This window comes from Rhinolophus hipposideros (genome assembly GCF_964194185.1).
Source record: "Rhinolophus hipposideros genome assembly, chromosome: 5".
NCBI classification, from domain to species: Eukaryota; Metazoa; Chordata; class Mammalia; order Chiroptera; family Rhinolophidae; genus Rhinolophus; species Rhinolophus hipposideros.
The window spans coordinates 11,701,905-11,719,803 of NC_138051.1; positions in this window are offsets into that span (position 1 = coordinate 11,701,905).

Genomic DNA, 17,899 nt, shown 5'->3' on the forward strand with positions numbered 1-17,899 from the left:
TGAAGCAAGCTGTAAAGTATGGGAAATTATTATATCATTTTTCAAATGTAGAAAGTGTTACTTGGAGAGATTATTTATATATTAAAAGTCACATAATTACTAACTAGTACAGTCTGGAGTCCATCAATTTTCTGTTTTACGATTTCTGCTACACTGCCCTGCCATCAAGGTTTTTGACCTGTAACTGGTAAGATTAAATTGTAGTTCAGTACAATGTAACTAGGCAAGATTTTATGTGTTTAAACTTGACTTTGAAGGGTGGAGAAAGTGAAATAAATGAAAGAAGGAAAGAAGCATTTCAGAACTGAGGAAGAAATTGAACAAATGCAAAGGTTCAAGAGACTGACCGTGCGAAGGGAGACTGCTTGACCAGTACATACAGGACAGTTGGGTTCAAATTATATCAGGTTGGAAAGACAGGGTGGAGTTAAGGAAGGCCTCTATGACCAGGTAGAGTGGTTCACTTAGAATGGCATGTGTAGTGTGGAGCCGTGGTTGTTTGTATCAGAGAAATAACATGATGGAAGTGATATTGCAGACTGAGGAAAGAGGGTAGAAGTAAATTAGAAGAAAAACGGGTGACATTAGAAGATCAGTTAATGTACTTATTTTAGTAAAGCTGATATTAATGATTCTTTTCAAATTGTATGTTTTATTTCTGGACATATCTATAGTCTCAATCCAAACACACATTATATATATGCATATATTTATTTTTAGTATTAGTCAATTGAATATTTATTGAGCACATGTTATGTGTCAAACACTATTTAGATTTTTTAGGATAGAACAAAGAATACAACAAAACAAAGTCCCCATCTTACAAAAACATATGTTTTAGTGGATAATTCATGAAAGAAGTAAATAAACACATAAATCCAAAATATGTTAATTGTGTGTTACAAAGTAGGTAAAGTGATTTTTTTATCACCTATGAATATTCTTTGTAATATGATTGTTCACGTATTTCAATATCCGTTTTTTTTCTTTTTTATAATTTCCCTATGGATTAGTTTATATTACAATCGATTTAGTGATTTAAAACAATTTGTCATAGTTGCCTTTGGTCAGGAATATGGACACTTTATCTGGTTCCACTGCTCAGTGTCTCACACAGCTACAATCCAGGGGTGAACTAAAGATGCATTCTCATCTGAGGCCCAAGGTCCTCTTCTAAGCTCTCTACAGTTTTGGCAGAATTCACTTCCCAGCAGCTCTAGGACTCATGGCTCTAGGACTTGCTTCTTCAAGACCTGCAAGAGTATCTCTGGGATCTCCAGATTTTCTTTTAATGAACCCATCTGATTAGGTCAGACCAACCCCAGATAATTTCTCTTTTAAAATAAAGTCAACTGATTAGAGACCTTAATTATATCTTCAAAATCCCTTCATCTTTGCCATATTCTACTGGTTAGAAACAAGCCTCAGGTATAGACCACACACTCAAGGAGAGGGTATTACACAAAGGATACTGGGAGTGGGAATAACTGTGACCATCTTAGAATTCTGCCTACCATACTCTGTGGAAATACTTTAAGAGAGAACAAATAATATTCTGTTTATATTGTCTTAATTTGTAATTTTCACCCTTAATTGTAACCAGAAAGATAGTACTAAAAAAGCATTAATATTTTCCATAAATATAAGTTACACTGTGGTTATGAAAGTTTTATTAGTTTTGTGTCATAACTAAAAGACTTTTGTGGCTATTCTCTTATGAAGGTAATTTTAATATAGTTCTATAGAGATAGTCTTCAGATACTTGACCTAATTCAGAATTGGTGCTTTGGAAAAGAGTCTCTCTATAAATGTAGATATACTTGAACACTTTCCTGATGTGAAGAATGAGAGATCTTAAAAGATTTCCCCATCATTTGCACTATTATAATATTCTAACATTTATCCATCAGTCAAGGAGTACTTATGCCCCACTTGTGTGTTAGATTGCATAATACAAAAGTGTCTAATATTATCAATTTTTTCCTGAATTTAATTTTTAAAAAAATTTTTATTGGGGAACAAACAATGTGTTTTTCCAGGACCCATCAGCTGTGTCAAGTCATTGTTTTCAATCTAGTTGTGCGGTGGTGCAGCTCACTGGCTCATGTGGGAGTCGAACGGGTGACCTTGGTGTTATGAGCACTGTACTCTAAGCACTGAGTCAACCAGCCGCCCTAAGTTTTTTTTTTTTATTAGAATCTTTTAGGAAATAGAAAGATACTTCAGAGAATTTATTGTATTTTACTGGATTTCATTGAAAAATATTAATGATTTTTTAAAAGTTATCAATAAACAAAATCTTAACATGCATAGAAATATTTCTATACTAGAATAATGTTTTATTTTGAAGTACTTATGCCTTAGATCTTACCAATTTATGTGCTTAATTATATTCAAATTAATATACAAAAATAAAAATTGGAGTCATTTTCAGGGCAAAGTTCATTGTATTTAAAATGTGTTGTTTTTAACTTGATTAAATCCAATCTACAAATTATATCTTGAGCTTCCATTTTTGCTTTTTTTTATTTCCAACTTAGGCCACAGTAGAAATTCATTTGATGAGAAAAAAATAGAAGTTCTGTCATTGAGTCTTCCTTTAACTGGAAAGTTTCCTGAGGAGGGAAAAAGGATGAGGGCTTTGACTAGAGAAATTACCTTTGGTTATAAGGGTTGCCCACTACTCAAGCACTATATTCTCTTGTCTTATAAAGTAAATACCATCTAAAATATTATATGTAATTAGAAACATAACCTTTACACAATTGAACCAGAACTAATTCCATGCCAGCTCCATAGAACCTTCATAGTATTATGATGGGGATGTTTATTAGTGTTTGAATATTGTCCGTTCATCAAGGGTTCTTTTTCTTCCCTAAAATTTAGATGATTTTAAAAGCTGTGTTGATCTAAAACTACTTTTTTTCCCAGTCCATGTGGCTTTCTCCGTAAGCTTTACCACCCATTAATTGCTCTTGAATAGATAGCCAGTATACATTAAGTTCCACTGTGGTAAATTATCAGGCAGTTGAACTTAGAACAGTGGGGACAATTTGTTAATAGGATTCTTTGATGAACTCAAAAAATATGAACACTTTTGAAGATGACATCTAATACATGTGGATTTCATTCTGTGAACAAAAAGAAAGCCTGATATAAAATTCCAACTACCGTATTTTGCCAAATATAATGCAATTCTATCTATAATGTGCACCCGTGTTTTCAGGGAAAAAAATCTTTCATTTTAGTTTTTTAATTCAAATTTATATTTGTTTATATTTAGGTACTTGTGTTTTGTATTATAAAGGAATTTTAGCATTTATTTTTTTAACAAATTATGGTACAAGAAATTTTGTGTAACAAATAATTACAAAACACCAGACCAGATACAAGATACAAGAAATTGTATGCACTGGTAACAAATATATGATATTTATGTATCACAAAAGGCCAAGAACTCTTTGTCACTGACAATATCGGAAGTAAAGTCTTCTTCCATTTTTACATTACTGTTGTCTTCTGAAGAGTCACTTTCATCATCACAGTACATTTCATCATCCTCAGTTGCATTCGTTGCCTTGCTGATGCCACATTTTTTAACAATTTCACAACCACTCCCTTCTATCTTAGGATCCAATTACAAACCTGGGTGATGGATGCTTTCTTGATTGTGCCTGAGGTTTTAAATCATTACCAGCTGACTGCATCCACGAGGTCCACTCTTTCTTCATTAGGGTCCTTCAGGGCTTATTTAGTGGCACATCAAAAGGTTGCAGTTGGCTGGTTAGGTCACCAGGTACCATAGCAAGTTGGGTTTTCAAGTCTTAATTTCATTTCGTTGAATCGTTGACTGAAATTGCTTTCGTTGCAAGTTAGTTGTAAGTTCAATAAAACCAATTATCATATTCTAGGGTATTATTTTGCATATGGATATCGTGATTGATATCTAGAGTTACAGTCTTAAATCCTGAGGATAAATAAAAGAACTAAAAACATTTGTGTAGATATGGAATTATTTCTACCCATGTATAATTCACATCCTTATTTTTCCTTCATAAGTTTGGCAAAAATGCATTATACATGGCAAAATACTGTATTCATGAAGGCCATCATACTAAGAAGAGTAAGTGCTGTAAAGTAGTTAGCATGCAGAGAGCCCATATTATTATACTTTGTCAAGGCAATGCAGCCTAGTAGATCCTGGTCCTAGAACTTTACAGTTGTCTACAAAGACATAACATTATTTAATGTGATATGAAGGGCTACTGAAAAACACCTCACAAATTCTCTCTCATAATGTACAGAACCCTGAGTTAAACCTTAGGAATTCTTGTTAAAATAGAAGTATAATCTCAGCAAGGAGTAGCAAGTCATACGTTAAGGCAATTTATGACATGCTATTCATGAGAATATGATAATGGATGATCTTGTGAGGCAAAGGGAAAAATTTTTGTTGTGTCTCCTGGTAGAGAAGATAAGAGCCACACACTGTAAAATGTCTGAGCTGTCCCTACTCATTTTATACTGTTCTCCTTTTTTGCCTGCTATCTACCATTTCATTTGATAACATTTGTGTATTACAAAAAAGACACACTATAATCTATGACTAGGCATACAAATTGCTTAATTTTCTCTCAACAAGACAGAATCAGGAAGAGAATTGTATAGGCCCTAGAAGTGGACTCAAGTAATTTAAGCAGGTATTCCAGTGTCTTGGAATCCAGAGTATGACCTAGAAAGGCTCACTGTGGGCACATCCTATTGGCTCCATTGGCTCCTCATCCAGTTGGGGGAGACAAGGTCCGGGTAAAGTCAGAACAGGACCTCTAAAGACAGGGTCCAGGAGAAAGGTACCTGATTTCTCAGGTCTACAGGGAAATAGTCCTCATTTTTGTCTTAAATGTTCTGCTGATTTATACACATTTCCTTAATTTACTGATTTATTTTTACTAACTAGTATATTTTAATAGCTAAGTTCCTTCATTAATATAATAAAATTTCTTGTCAATATTACATAACATCAATAAAAATATTTTCCTTTTTAAAAGTTACATGTTTTCCAATTAAGCCTTATAAGGTTGACATGATAGCATTCTGAATATCTTAGTGAGAGTTTTGTAAAAATGTATTTGAAATCTATTGACAATATTTAGGAACTGATGCCATGAATGATAATGAGATTAATTGAGGAAATATAACTCCAAGCATTACATAGTAACCAAGATGTGATTGTCAGAGGTGTAATACTTAATTTTTATTATTGTGATGGTCTCTGAGAAAATACATCTGTTTCGTTTCTTGAAATTCCTTCAATCATGCCATTATGATTTTAAGCTCATTTTGAATTTAACTTTTATAAACCTAAATTTTACTCACCTTTTGCTTCATATCTAGACATGTTAATATTATCTCTTTCCTTTTGTATAATTATCTTGATAATTTCTAATTTTTGTGCTTAAATTCAGACTTCAATGTTCAAACAAATTAATTGAGTGAAATTGGGAGCTTAATTATTCATAATATAAGGAACTTAATTTCATGATGCTTTTGTTGGTTTATATGATAATAAAGGGTAAGGACAACTGGATATGAAATGCCATCAGCAATAGTTTTCATAATTACAGAGGAAATTCAATTTTTAATAATAAATATATACGGTTTTATTTTGGAAGAAGATAAAAAGAAGTTTATTTTTATTAAAGAGTCCTGATAGTTCACCTGGGCAGAAATAATGCATTGACCCAAATGGCAAGAAGACACCTTAGCACAAGGAAAAGTTCTAAAATAGGGAGAAATGTGTCTTTTATGATACAACATGGTAACTCTTCTCTGCTGCCCCATGTTGACACAGTTAATTGTGGAGTATGATTCTCAGCTGGGCCGTAAAGTAAGAATGTGGAAGAGGAAAGGTCAATGATCTTTGAGTATTAAATAGGATATATGACTAATTCTCTCTTGGCTTGCAAGACAGAATAGCTCCTAAACCTTTTTCCAACATGGTTTCCAACATGGTAATTTCAAAGGACATCTCATGCTCCCCTTTTCAATCAGATTGAAAATGCCTGTGTTAATAGCAACGTCAAAGAAAGGGTCCACTTTGGCCAAAGCACTGTATAAGGTTTGACCTTATTTATATAAAACAGTCTTTTAAAATGTAAAATTTATTCATTGAACTAAACATTCATGCACTACTTAACAAAGTGGATATATTCAAAGAAGTGCATCCTTAGGTGATTGCTTCATTATATGAACATCATAGGGTGTACTTACATGAATCAGATGGTACAGCCTGCTACACACCTAGACATCCTGTCGGGGCACATACAAAGGCTTGTCAATTGGAGGAATTGGTGGCAGGAGCAATACAGAACTTCAAGCAGCGTGGGTCCACTGGCACTGCCATCTTTACGAGTGACTTTCCATCCCTTGAACCAAGACATGTTAGCACTTGGCTCCAGCATGTTGTCAGCATTCCAACCAGAAACTGGCACAAATGCTACTGTGTCAGGGTTGTAGCCAATGTAGTTAATGTAGGTGCTGACTTCCTTAATGATATCCTTGTGTCTCTGGCTGTATGCTGGCTCAGTGGAATCCATTTTGTTAACACCCACAGTTAGTTGTTTCACACCCAGTGTGAAAGCCAGAAAAGCATGCTCCTGGGTCTGCCAGTTCTCAGAGAGACCTGCTTCACATTCACCATCCCCAGCAGCAACAATCAGGACAGCACAGCCAGCCTGGGATTTGCCTGTAATGATGTTTTTGATAAAGTCTCTGTGTCTTGGGGCACCACTGATGGTCACATGATCCTTGATGGTCTCGGATTTCCACATCTCGGGGAGATGTCAATGGTGATGCCATGCTAACATTCATCTTTCAGTTTATCCAAGGCCCAGGCATACTGGGAGGAGCCCTTTCCCATCTCAGCAGCCTCCTTCTCAGATTTTTCAATTTTTTTTGTTTTGTTTTGTTTTGTCAATCCCACCACATTAATAGATCAGATGACCACATTGCTGGAATCTACATGTCCAATGACAATGTTATTGATGTGTGTCTTTTCCTTTCTCATTTTCGATTAGATTTAGCAGTGGTTTTCATTATGCTTGTGTTCTGGTGGCAAACACTTGTGAAAAAGCAAGTGTTAAGTGTTATAAATGGAAGACATACTCTGTGTTTTTGTATTCTTGCACTATAAACTGAGTGTTAAAAAGAAACTTTATTTGAAATAGACTTAGAGATATAAAGAAAAAACTGATGATTGCTAGATGGGAGGGAATGGGGATGGGAGAGGGTGAAGAAATTAGAAAGTACAAATTAGTTGTGACAGTATAGTCACAGAGATCTAAAACACAGTATGGGGAATAAAATCAGTAAGGTAAATATTATGTAGGGTGCCAGACAGGCACTGGACTTATCACGGGAATTACTTCATGGACAGTATAGATGCCTGACCAATGCACTGTACACCTGAAACTGAAGTAAAATGATATTGAATGTCAACTATATTTATATATACCGGGGGTGCCAAAAAAAGTATACACATTTTAAGCGATGTTAACACTTTGGTCAATGTTGCTCAAGCAGTAGTTTGCCATAATCAGAAGTGTCTGGATGCTGATGGAACCACTTTGAGCACCTCTTGTAATTGCAGAAGTCAAATGTGACTTGTATTCATCTTTTGTCATCAGTATTTATTAATACAGTTTTTTCCTTTTTTAAAATGTGTATACCTTTTTTTGGTACCCTCTGTATATGTGTGTGTGTATGTGTATTCCCCCCACACACACACGGGATGTAAAGTACAGAATAGGGAATGTAGTTCAATGATATTGTAGCAGCTATATACGATGTCAGAGAGGTAGTAGATTGGGGGGGGGTTCACTTAGTGAGAGGTGTAAATGTCTAACTCTAAGGTTGCTTTGTACACCTGAAACTTAAAAAAAAAGAAAAAAAGAAACAGAAACAAAAAAAGAAAGAAACTGTATTATTTTTATTCACATATTGACTGAGCCATTAGTTCTGACAGACTTATAGTCTACTGATTCTACTTATTATGTCCTTTTTTCATTGGGAGGCTTGTCTAATTTAGGTACATTTTAGAAAACTATGGGATGAGGGATGGATTAGATCTAATTAAAAAAAAAAAAAGAAAAATAAGTTAAGAGAATGATAAGCACAAAGCCCAGAATGCTGGCTGCTCTTGGTGGGAGAGGCAGGGGCGGAGGGACCCACTGGAAGATGTAAGTCACAGAAAATACTCAAGGGCTTGAGTATGGGCAATGGCTTCACAGGTATTCACCATATTATTAAAAATAAATAACAACAACATGCAAAAAAAAAAGAATTTAGTTTCAGTGCGAAGCAGATCAAGCAACTTTTATTTACCTCTCAGTCGAATTGAGAAATGTGGGCAATTTGTAACTAATAAAGAGATTTCATACACCTAGGTCCATTGCAGAGTGAACTCGAACATCGGAGTTTCTCATCTTCAGGCTAGTGTGCTTCCAGGTTGTATGTAAGCAGGCCCCATCTATCCCCTGGATCCTGATCAGATATACCTTGTTTCTGAATATTGAGAGTCTGAACTTTTGCCTGGCAGCTAAAAGTCTTGCTTGGGCTACAGATGTTTTCAGGAAATGTAATAGTCTATTGGTAATCTCTTTCCTTTTCTTTGCTTACATTTAAAATGACTTTTTTTTTTTTTTAACAGTAATGGGCTAGGGTATCAAGAGTTAACATAGAGTGGCAAGAAGTAATCACAATATATTTACAGGTAAACCCTGTGGGATGAGATATCTTCAGCTAGCGGGACCTCAAAAGAAACACAAAAGAAAAGAAAATACCCATAAACCTCCTCAAAGATAAATCTGCTTTTATTCCTGAGTCAGTATGTTTAAAATCAAAGTTTGAAATCAGGAGATGAATGAGAGATTGTCCAGAGGATTGCTATCAAAATATGAACATTGGGCCTACTGGAATAAAACAAAACAAAAAGAAGCCTAAGTAATAGTTTTATTTGCTCTAAGTATTCGATGAAATATTTATGAGGATGGTGATTGTCTCCATTTCAATAACAAACCAGAAACTAAAAGTTTATATCGCAGCAGAAAGAATCTGTGCTAGTCATAAAGTTATGTTTTTCTGACTTGGATTATAAACCATTGGAAAGACTAAGAAAAGATAACTTTTGAAATTTCTAGTTCTTTGCTAGAAGAAAGTTTATAGTGTATCACATTTGGTTTTAAGGAAGACTCTGGGCTAGTAAATTTTTTGAGATTTGTAATCTGTAATTATAGCCATATCTATATAAATTATTTTATGCTTGTTCATAAAATTTCAAGATTTAGCAAGGGTTCATTTGTGTTAGTGCACTCACTGGTTACAAATAATTTTTAGAATCTCTTTTTTTTTTTTTTTCTCCTGTCACATTTCAAGATAAAGTATATAGAAAATATGGAAGATGGAATATGGAAGAAAATATATCTGTCTCAGTAAAACTTTTAATGTGCTTTATTTATATTGGCACAAGCCTTTAGAGAATACTGTAAATTATTTTCATCTTAACAAACAAGAAGAGAAAGGCTTAACTTGCAGCAAAAAATGTATATATGTATTTGTTAGACATAAAATGCATTTTACTCCCTATTCTGCTACTCAAACATAAACCCATTTTAAGGTGTTCCTTCCTACGAAGATTCTCACTTTATTTTCTAAATACCCCAGAGAAAGAAAAATAAAAAATGATTTAAACTATTAAAAATGTGAAACTTTTAAGGGTACATGAAATGAGCTACAAAAATATACTGAACAAGTTGTGATTTCATTAACTTTTGGTGAACTAAAAACTGAAGAATACATGTGTACCAATTTTTGAAAAGACTTACGAGCTAACGTATGTGCCCCCACACTATTTTAGTAACAAAATAGCATACCATAGTGAAAGAAAAGGATTGTTGAAATAAATTGAGATATTGGAAGACTTTTGAGAAGAACGTTAAGTTGTTCCTTTATTTGGTATATGTATGTATTAGCGGTAAAAAGGGGAGCCAAAAGTACAGGAAATAAATTTCTCAGTCATTTATCATAAGGGAAAATAGATGGTATAGATGATAGAACCAGCACTGTAAGTCACTTTTATTACCTGTGCTGGTGGAAACCACATGCAGCTACATAATAATCATTAGAAGGGATTGCATTGAAATAAGTAAAAAATTAGAAAATGGGAAGTACCAATGAAAGATTCATTATTCACAGTTCCTTTAGCAATTTATAACAGAATTGAGAAACTAGAGATTGGAAACAAATGAAGAATTGATGAGGAAGTAAAACTAGAGCATGTTTTACCAAATTATCCTACTTTGTCTCAGAAGCAAATAAATATGGAGCTAAGGATATACAGCACAGAACAGGAACTGTGTATTATGTTTTAGAAATTGTATTTCAAAACTGAGTTCTAATCTTTGATTCAGTGAATATCTTGAAGAGAGTTGGAAAGTAAGCCTGTAATGGATGTGAGGTTGCCATGTTCTCTTCACGCAGCTAAAAGAGCAATTTTGCCCTAAAATTGGAATAATTTTTAGTGTTCAGTGCATTTTTACACATAAAATATGTAAAAAATATAAGAGCAAAATGGGAGTTACAGGAAGGTCATCTTGAAAACAAATATAATGAGCCTTACGCTTTTCTTGCAAGTTGACATCACTGAACTAACAAAGTTTGATTTCAAGTTACTTTGGCATGCCCTTGGAAGACCTAGTCAGCAGAAAGTTGAGAAAAAGCCCTCAGTGTTACAATGGGAACAAATTACATTTCTTTTTCTTTCCAGTGAAAGCGTCATTACAGTATTTATTCCACTATTAAAAGTAAATTAAACCACTCTGAATTATTAAAGGAATATGAGGTGAAATATAAAAGTGTAAAAATGGGGCTTAGTACTAGTCTATAGCTCTTACATTGTAAGAGCAGATTTGAGTTTTACATTTCCCTCCTTTGTGCTCACAATACCTTAACTTTTCTCAAGAGAATAAGCTGATTAATTTAATATACATAAAAGAGTTGTTTTTAGCTGTCTTGAATGAGTATAAATTTTCACTACGGTTACTCATCTAGCATTTGTGACTTCTTAAATTTATTTATTTGGCAATACTGTGGGATGACACTCATTTAGGCTCCCATTATAGATTTACAAAATGAACCAATCAAATACTCTGTCCTAAACACATATAGAAGTGACCATAATTAAAGTCTTCCTATAGTAACTGTTCTTAGGGATACACCCTGAGGAGAAGACAACCATTGATTCCAACTATAGGAATCTGGGAAGGCCAAAACAGAGCTAGTGTTGCAGTTGATTGAAGAAAGATGAGTTGAAGGTCAACAGTGGAAAAACTAAAGAGCAATCTAAGGAAAGTCTTATGAACAAATATTGAGAGTTATGAAAATTTGTAGACTGTTTGGATTTTACTCATTTCAAAAAATATTTACTTTCTTGACCCTGTGTATGAGGAATTGTTAGGAGCCTGAAATTTATAACTCAGGGTGTATTTTAGACTGACACTCAGCTGATACAGCCATTCTGGGTGTTAAAATACTGGAATGCTGTGATTCCACTTGACAGTCAAGCCCTAGCCCTTCAAATATGCCCCTCTGTCTAGCTTAGAACCTTTTTGGGTAGTCACTGTACGTTTCCAGGATCTAATGAAGAACGCAAAAAAACTGCCTAACACAGCAGGGGCTCTCAGAGAGCCTGGTTCAGACAAAAGTTGTCTGATATCAATTTTTATTAGTAAACATACCATAGTGGTAATTATGAATTTTGATTTAATCCTTGGGTAAATAGATTAGAATGGAAGATATATCTAGAAAGAAAGATTGAGAACATATTGTGAACAGCCTTGACTATGATGCCCAGGGTTTGGGAGGAATTTAATGTTTTTTTTTATGAGAAGCAGTTGACATGATCAGATACTATAATTATTTTTAAAAAAATAACTTTAATGGTAAGGTAGTACATGGCTAGGAGAAAGTTATAATTACGGTAGAAAAAGTGAAATCACATAGATACTATCCATTGTGACTTGAAATCTACCAGATTTGATGAAAACATACTGTGAATGTTGCTGCTGAGTGCTATCCAATGGAAAGGGAGGGAAGTGGTGCATTGAACCTTAGTAACTGTGTGACAAGTTTCAACTTGTTTGATGCAATCAGTTGGGTGTGAGCTATGGTTGAGAGAAGATGTGTTTAAAGTGTGCCATAAATCATGGATCACAAACAATGCATTAACATGAAATGGGCAAATGGTTTAATCCTCCATCAGAACAATTGTCTGCATCACACATCACTTCTGGTATGGCAATTTCTGTCAAATAAAAACCTTATGAAATAAAAAAAAATATATATATATGGTACGTTCTCATCCAACTTATTCACCGGATCTGGCACAAAGTGACTTCTGGCTCTTCTCCAAAGTCAAAATGATTCAGGACATTGAGGCCCTTACAACAGCACAACTGAAGACACTCACAAAAGAGGACTTCCAGAACTACTTCAGAAAGTAGCAAGAACAATGGGATAAGTGTGTTCAAAGTGAGGGCGGGTATTTTAAGGGGGAATAATGGCAATGTTTCTTTTACTATAATAATTTTTTTTTGCCAGCTAAAATCCCAAGTGAAACCTATCCTTTTCTAAACATTCCCACCATTTCCAAGATTTAGTGCTTTCTGCAGAATTACTTTTACAGTTCACAAACTATAGTCCCCTAAGCTAAGGCAGCATTGATTTCATTTGATTGCTTCACTTCATATTACTATACCCTCTATTGCTCACAATTAGGCTACATTGCTTGAAATTATAATTCAGTTTGTGATTATACTTTTGCAGAGGCAGTTCTTATTCCCTCCTTTTAACAATCCACTTGGGAGTGTTTTTTGTTTGTTTGTTTGTTTTTTGCTATTGTTGTTTTTTTGCCTATCTTTAGCAACTACCTGCGACTGTAAGAGAAGAGTGATTTGCTTTACATTAAGCTGGTGGATTGACAAACCTTTGGGGAATAACACCTGCCTGATCTATTTCATACTTATTATGTCTCCCAGGTTATGCTGATTAATTTAAGGAGCTGACTGCCTTCTGTGAGTGAACAATCTCAGAGTGATGCTATGCTCACATTTTGAAAGCAACATGTGTACTGAAAGGGAGCACTGCCAGGGATATTTTGACTAGCTAGCTCAATTCCCAGATCTTTCACAGGATATTATGACAGTGAATTTAACAAGGTCTGTGGTCTGAAACTCACCTTATAGGTTAGGAACAGGATTGTAGCAGTGCACCCAAATGCCAAATACTAAACAGAATGCTTCTTGGTGGGCAATGTATTAGCTTCTGAATTATACTGTTGAGAAGCATTTTGATTAGGCCAGTGTTTTTCAAGCTGTACTCTTGAAGCTCTAGAACTTCACTGTCCAATATTGCAACTTTTAGCCATACATGGATATTGGGCAATAGGCAATTCAGGAACAGAATTTTAAACTTTACTTTTGCTTAACATTTTAATTCTAAGTTAGATTTTAATCTTACTTAATTTAAGTTAAATGCTAAAATGGATTCTCAGTTTAGTTTGGAAAAGGATTATGTTTCAAACATGGGCATGTAAATATACTTTTTCAACTCTATTTTTTTCTGAAAAAAATCATAAAGATCACATATTTGCATTGAAAATTAAGCATCTGAATTGAGATGTATAGTGACTAAAAAAAAAGTACACCAAATTTGAAGACTTAATAAAAGAAAAAATAAGGTAAAATAGCTCATTAATAGATTTTATGTTGATTACATAGTGAAATAATATTAGGAAAAATAAAACATTGTTGTAACATAAATTTCACATAAGACTTTTTTACTTTTTACAAAGGTGGTTTCTAGGAGATTTAAAATAATACATATAGCTCACATTTTGTTTTTACTAGACAGAATTATTCAGAATATGGGGTGTATGAGACAGAGGGTCAGCTGTAGTAGCCCTCCCTTACCAAACTAACTTAAACAAAGTCCAGCCTTCTCTTATACTTTTAATCTGTTTTACATGTTGGGCTTCCACATAACATTTAACCTCAAGACAGCACTCTGTTGATGAAAATAATGTTTAGAAGCCTCATTTTAAACAAGAATGAAGTTTAATACAATAGTATGATGGTATTTGGTTTAGTTTACTGTAATTAAATATAATATTGCCTAGGTGTAGATTTTTTGGTAGTTAATCTGTGTGGTAATTTTTAAGCTTTCGGGATGTATGATTTGGTGTCTGTCATTAGTTTTAGAAAAATGTTCGCTATTTTAACTTCGGTTATTTACTCAGCTCTGTTACGTCTTCCTTCTCCTCCTGGTATTCCAACTATGTTTATGTTGCAGATTTTGTAATTTTCCCGTAGTTCTTAGATATTCTGTTGTGCTTTTATCATTGTTTTTCTGTAACATTTCAGTTTGGGAAATTTCTATTAACCTATCTTCAGGATCACTGATTCTTTCTTCTGTCTTATACAGTCTACTGATAAGCCCATCAAAGGTATCCTTTATTTCTGCTGTACTATTTTTGATTTCTAGTTTTGTGTGTGTGTGTGTGTTTTCTTTTTTTATTGGAGAATACTGGGGAACACTGTGTTTCTCCAAGGTCCATCAGCTCCAGGTTGTCGTCCTTCAATCTAATTGTGGAAGGCGAAGCTCAGCTCCAAGTCCAGTTGCCATTTTCAATCTTTGGTTACAGGAAGCACAGCCCACCATCCCATACAGGAACTGCATTGGCAATCCTGTTATTGAGAGTTTGCACTTTAACCAATTGAGCCATTCGAACACCCCTGGTTTCTAATATTTTTGTTTGATTCTTAGAGTTTCCATCTTTTTGCTTATATTGCCCATCTATTGTTGCATTTTGACAACTACCATCACAGACCTTAATATATTAATCATAGTTATTTGAAATTTCCTCTATGATAATTCCAAAAATCTGTCTCAAGTCTCAATCTGATACTTGTTTGTCTCTTTAGACTTTTTTCTTGAGTTTACCATGCCTTGTGATGTTTTGTTGAAAGCCAGGCATAGTGTATTGAGTAAAAGGAACTGGGGTAAATAGGACTTTCTCATGAGAATGTGTATTAATCTGGCTAGGAGTGCATTGTGTTTAACGTTTGATGTATCTGTAAGTTCCAGAGCCTTTAGTATCCTCTAGTGTTCTTGCTTTTGTCTCTCCTGATGTCTTTATGCTTCCCTAAGACATCCTTCTGAGACAGACCCTGCATTTTGCACCTCTTTCAGTTGTGATGCACTGTGATTACACTGTGTTGTAGTTGTAGAGAGGAAGTGTTCTGTAAACATGTGACTATATCTCTGTGTTTAAATGAGTCTGTGTCCCTGGCTTGTGAGCTTCACAAGTGTTTCTTAGTTTTCCCAGTCCCACCCCACTGGAATGTACTGGAATCTGAGAAGTGCCCTTACCTCAAGTAGGATAAAATCTGAGAGAATCTTTCCCCCTGGAGAGTCAGTTTTCTCATGGAAAAAGGTATGGAAATATTTCATAGAGGTTACTCTCCCTTTGCTTGTGCCACAAGGGGATATGTTTTATCTCCTCACTGTAGAGAACCAGCTAGGGTTCCTGGAGATAAAATAATCCAGTGTCAGGGTCCCCTTGAGAGATTGGTTGGAAATAGGTCATCTCCAACAAGTTTATTTTTCCAAAGGTTTTTGCTCCATGTAAGTAGATCTCATCTGTTACTCTCTGTATTCTCCTATCTCTCCAGATTTTGAATTGGCTGTTTGCCCTGTGACCTCAGTACTGTGTTGTGTCTAAGAAAAGTTACTTATTTTCAGTTTGTTTATTTAGCTTTTTTCTTGTTAAAATAATGGGCATGACAATTTCCAAGCTCTTTACATGTTGGAAGAGAAAACCAAAACCAGTATACTATTTGTATATCACTCTGGGTAATGGTGGCCCCATAATGCTTTTTTTTTCCCCCCCTGAAAGTTATATGTTTGAATTGATACACCACTCTTCAGGAATACAATATCATTTTATTTTATTCCAATTAAGAAATATTTTTGCTTTATTTCATACATAGATGCTGATTAAATTAACTTTTATTTTGCTATATTTCTCCTCAATATAGTGCAAGTTAAAACAAGTTAATAATATGGTAATGGAAAGAACTGACTCTGGGTGGTGAACACACAATGTGATATACAGATGATGTAATACAGAACAGTACACCTGAAATCTATGTAATTTTACTAACAATTGTCACCCCAATAAACTTTAATACAAAATAAATAGAGGTAATGTTTATATCTCTAATTTTTGAAGGAATCACAAACTATGAACTTGGTACTGTTGGAGGTGCAAAGAAAGGTAAAACAGAAGTTAAGCCCCAGTGAAGCTTATCATGTATATGGAGAGATAAAGCTGGATTTAACACACTTAATAATGATTACTACCTGATGGAATTTGAAGAGTGAGAAATGGTTTTTAAAGCCAGTGCTATGTAAAAAGAACATACTTTGGAATCTAGGTCAGCATGCAGAGCATGGGACCAGCACATAAAGTGAAAACATGTAATTAAATTGTCTTATTTTAAGGGGGATGGGGGATGGGAGATGAGGGTAAGGGGGATCAAATATGTGGTGGTGGAAGGAGAACTGACTCGGGGTGGTGAACACACAGTGGGATTTATAGATTATGTAATACCGAATTGTACACCTGAAATCTATGTAAATTTACTATCAATTGTCACACCAATAAATTTAATTAAAAAAATTGCCTTATTTTATAAATGAAAAATGTAGATGAGAAATACTTTACAAATAATTTTGGTGTACTTGAGGATATTTTTATATTTTTGAAAACGTTATTGATTTAACACACTGTTTAGGATTTAAAAAAATAATTTATCATTGATCCACCACCTGCATGCATACTAGCATTTACAGATGGTGTATCTCAGATAAATTAAGACAATCTAGCGGCATCATTGAGAACTAAATATTTAGAGGTGACCCTAGTTATAAATAAAAGTTGAGATTACAGCCCATCTTTATCAGGCTGATTAACAATATTCTGAAGAGTGTGATACTGACTCTGGAAATGAACACATTTTCTTACATATGCACGTCCAAACTATGGTGATCAACAAATAGTAGTTCCTAAATTATATTTACAATATTTTTTTTCCTCTGTTAAAGTCAGTTACTGTTAATTTTCCTGTGGGAAATTGCAAATTTTTCAAATAGCACTTGAATGCTCAGATTTTTTAATGGAAGATATGTTCAAGATATTCTTCTTATGCATTTACAATCTCAGCAATAATTATCTTTAATTTGTTTTCTAACTTTGATTTGTAGGCTGAAATAAACTTCCTATAATCTCTGAGTCAAGCATTAATAAGTGAGGGATTTAAATATGAGAGATTTTATGTTACGTCCTGGTATGAAAATATGGTTTTTCAAACCTTACCTCTTATTACTTGCTAAAATGTAATTTCTGCTCATTTATACCTCCTCTTCCTATAATCCCATCCTGAAAAGGCAGTATAAAATAGTCATTAGAAATGTAGACTCTGAAGTCTGGGTACAAATTGAATTATAAGTCGTATTAACTATTGACTGTGGTGAAGTTTTATAGCCATTATGCCTATATTTCTGTGTGCAGTTTCCTCTTAGTACAATGGGAAGTACTATCTATATCATAGGGTTTTAAAAGAATTAAAGTAATAAATTCACTTATTCACTAAATATTTTTAAACTACCTACTATGTGTCAAACCCTGTCAAATGGAGAGCGGTTGGTAATTTGATTAGAGAGATAGTAGGGAGAAGAGTCAGTCCTTGTGAAGCTGAAGAAGTCATTAGAGAGTTTTGTTTAG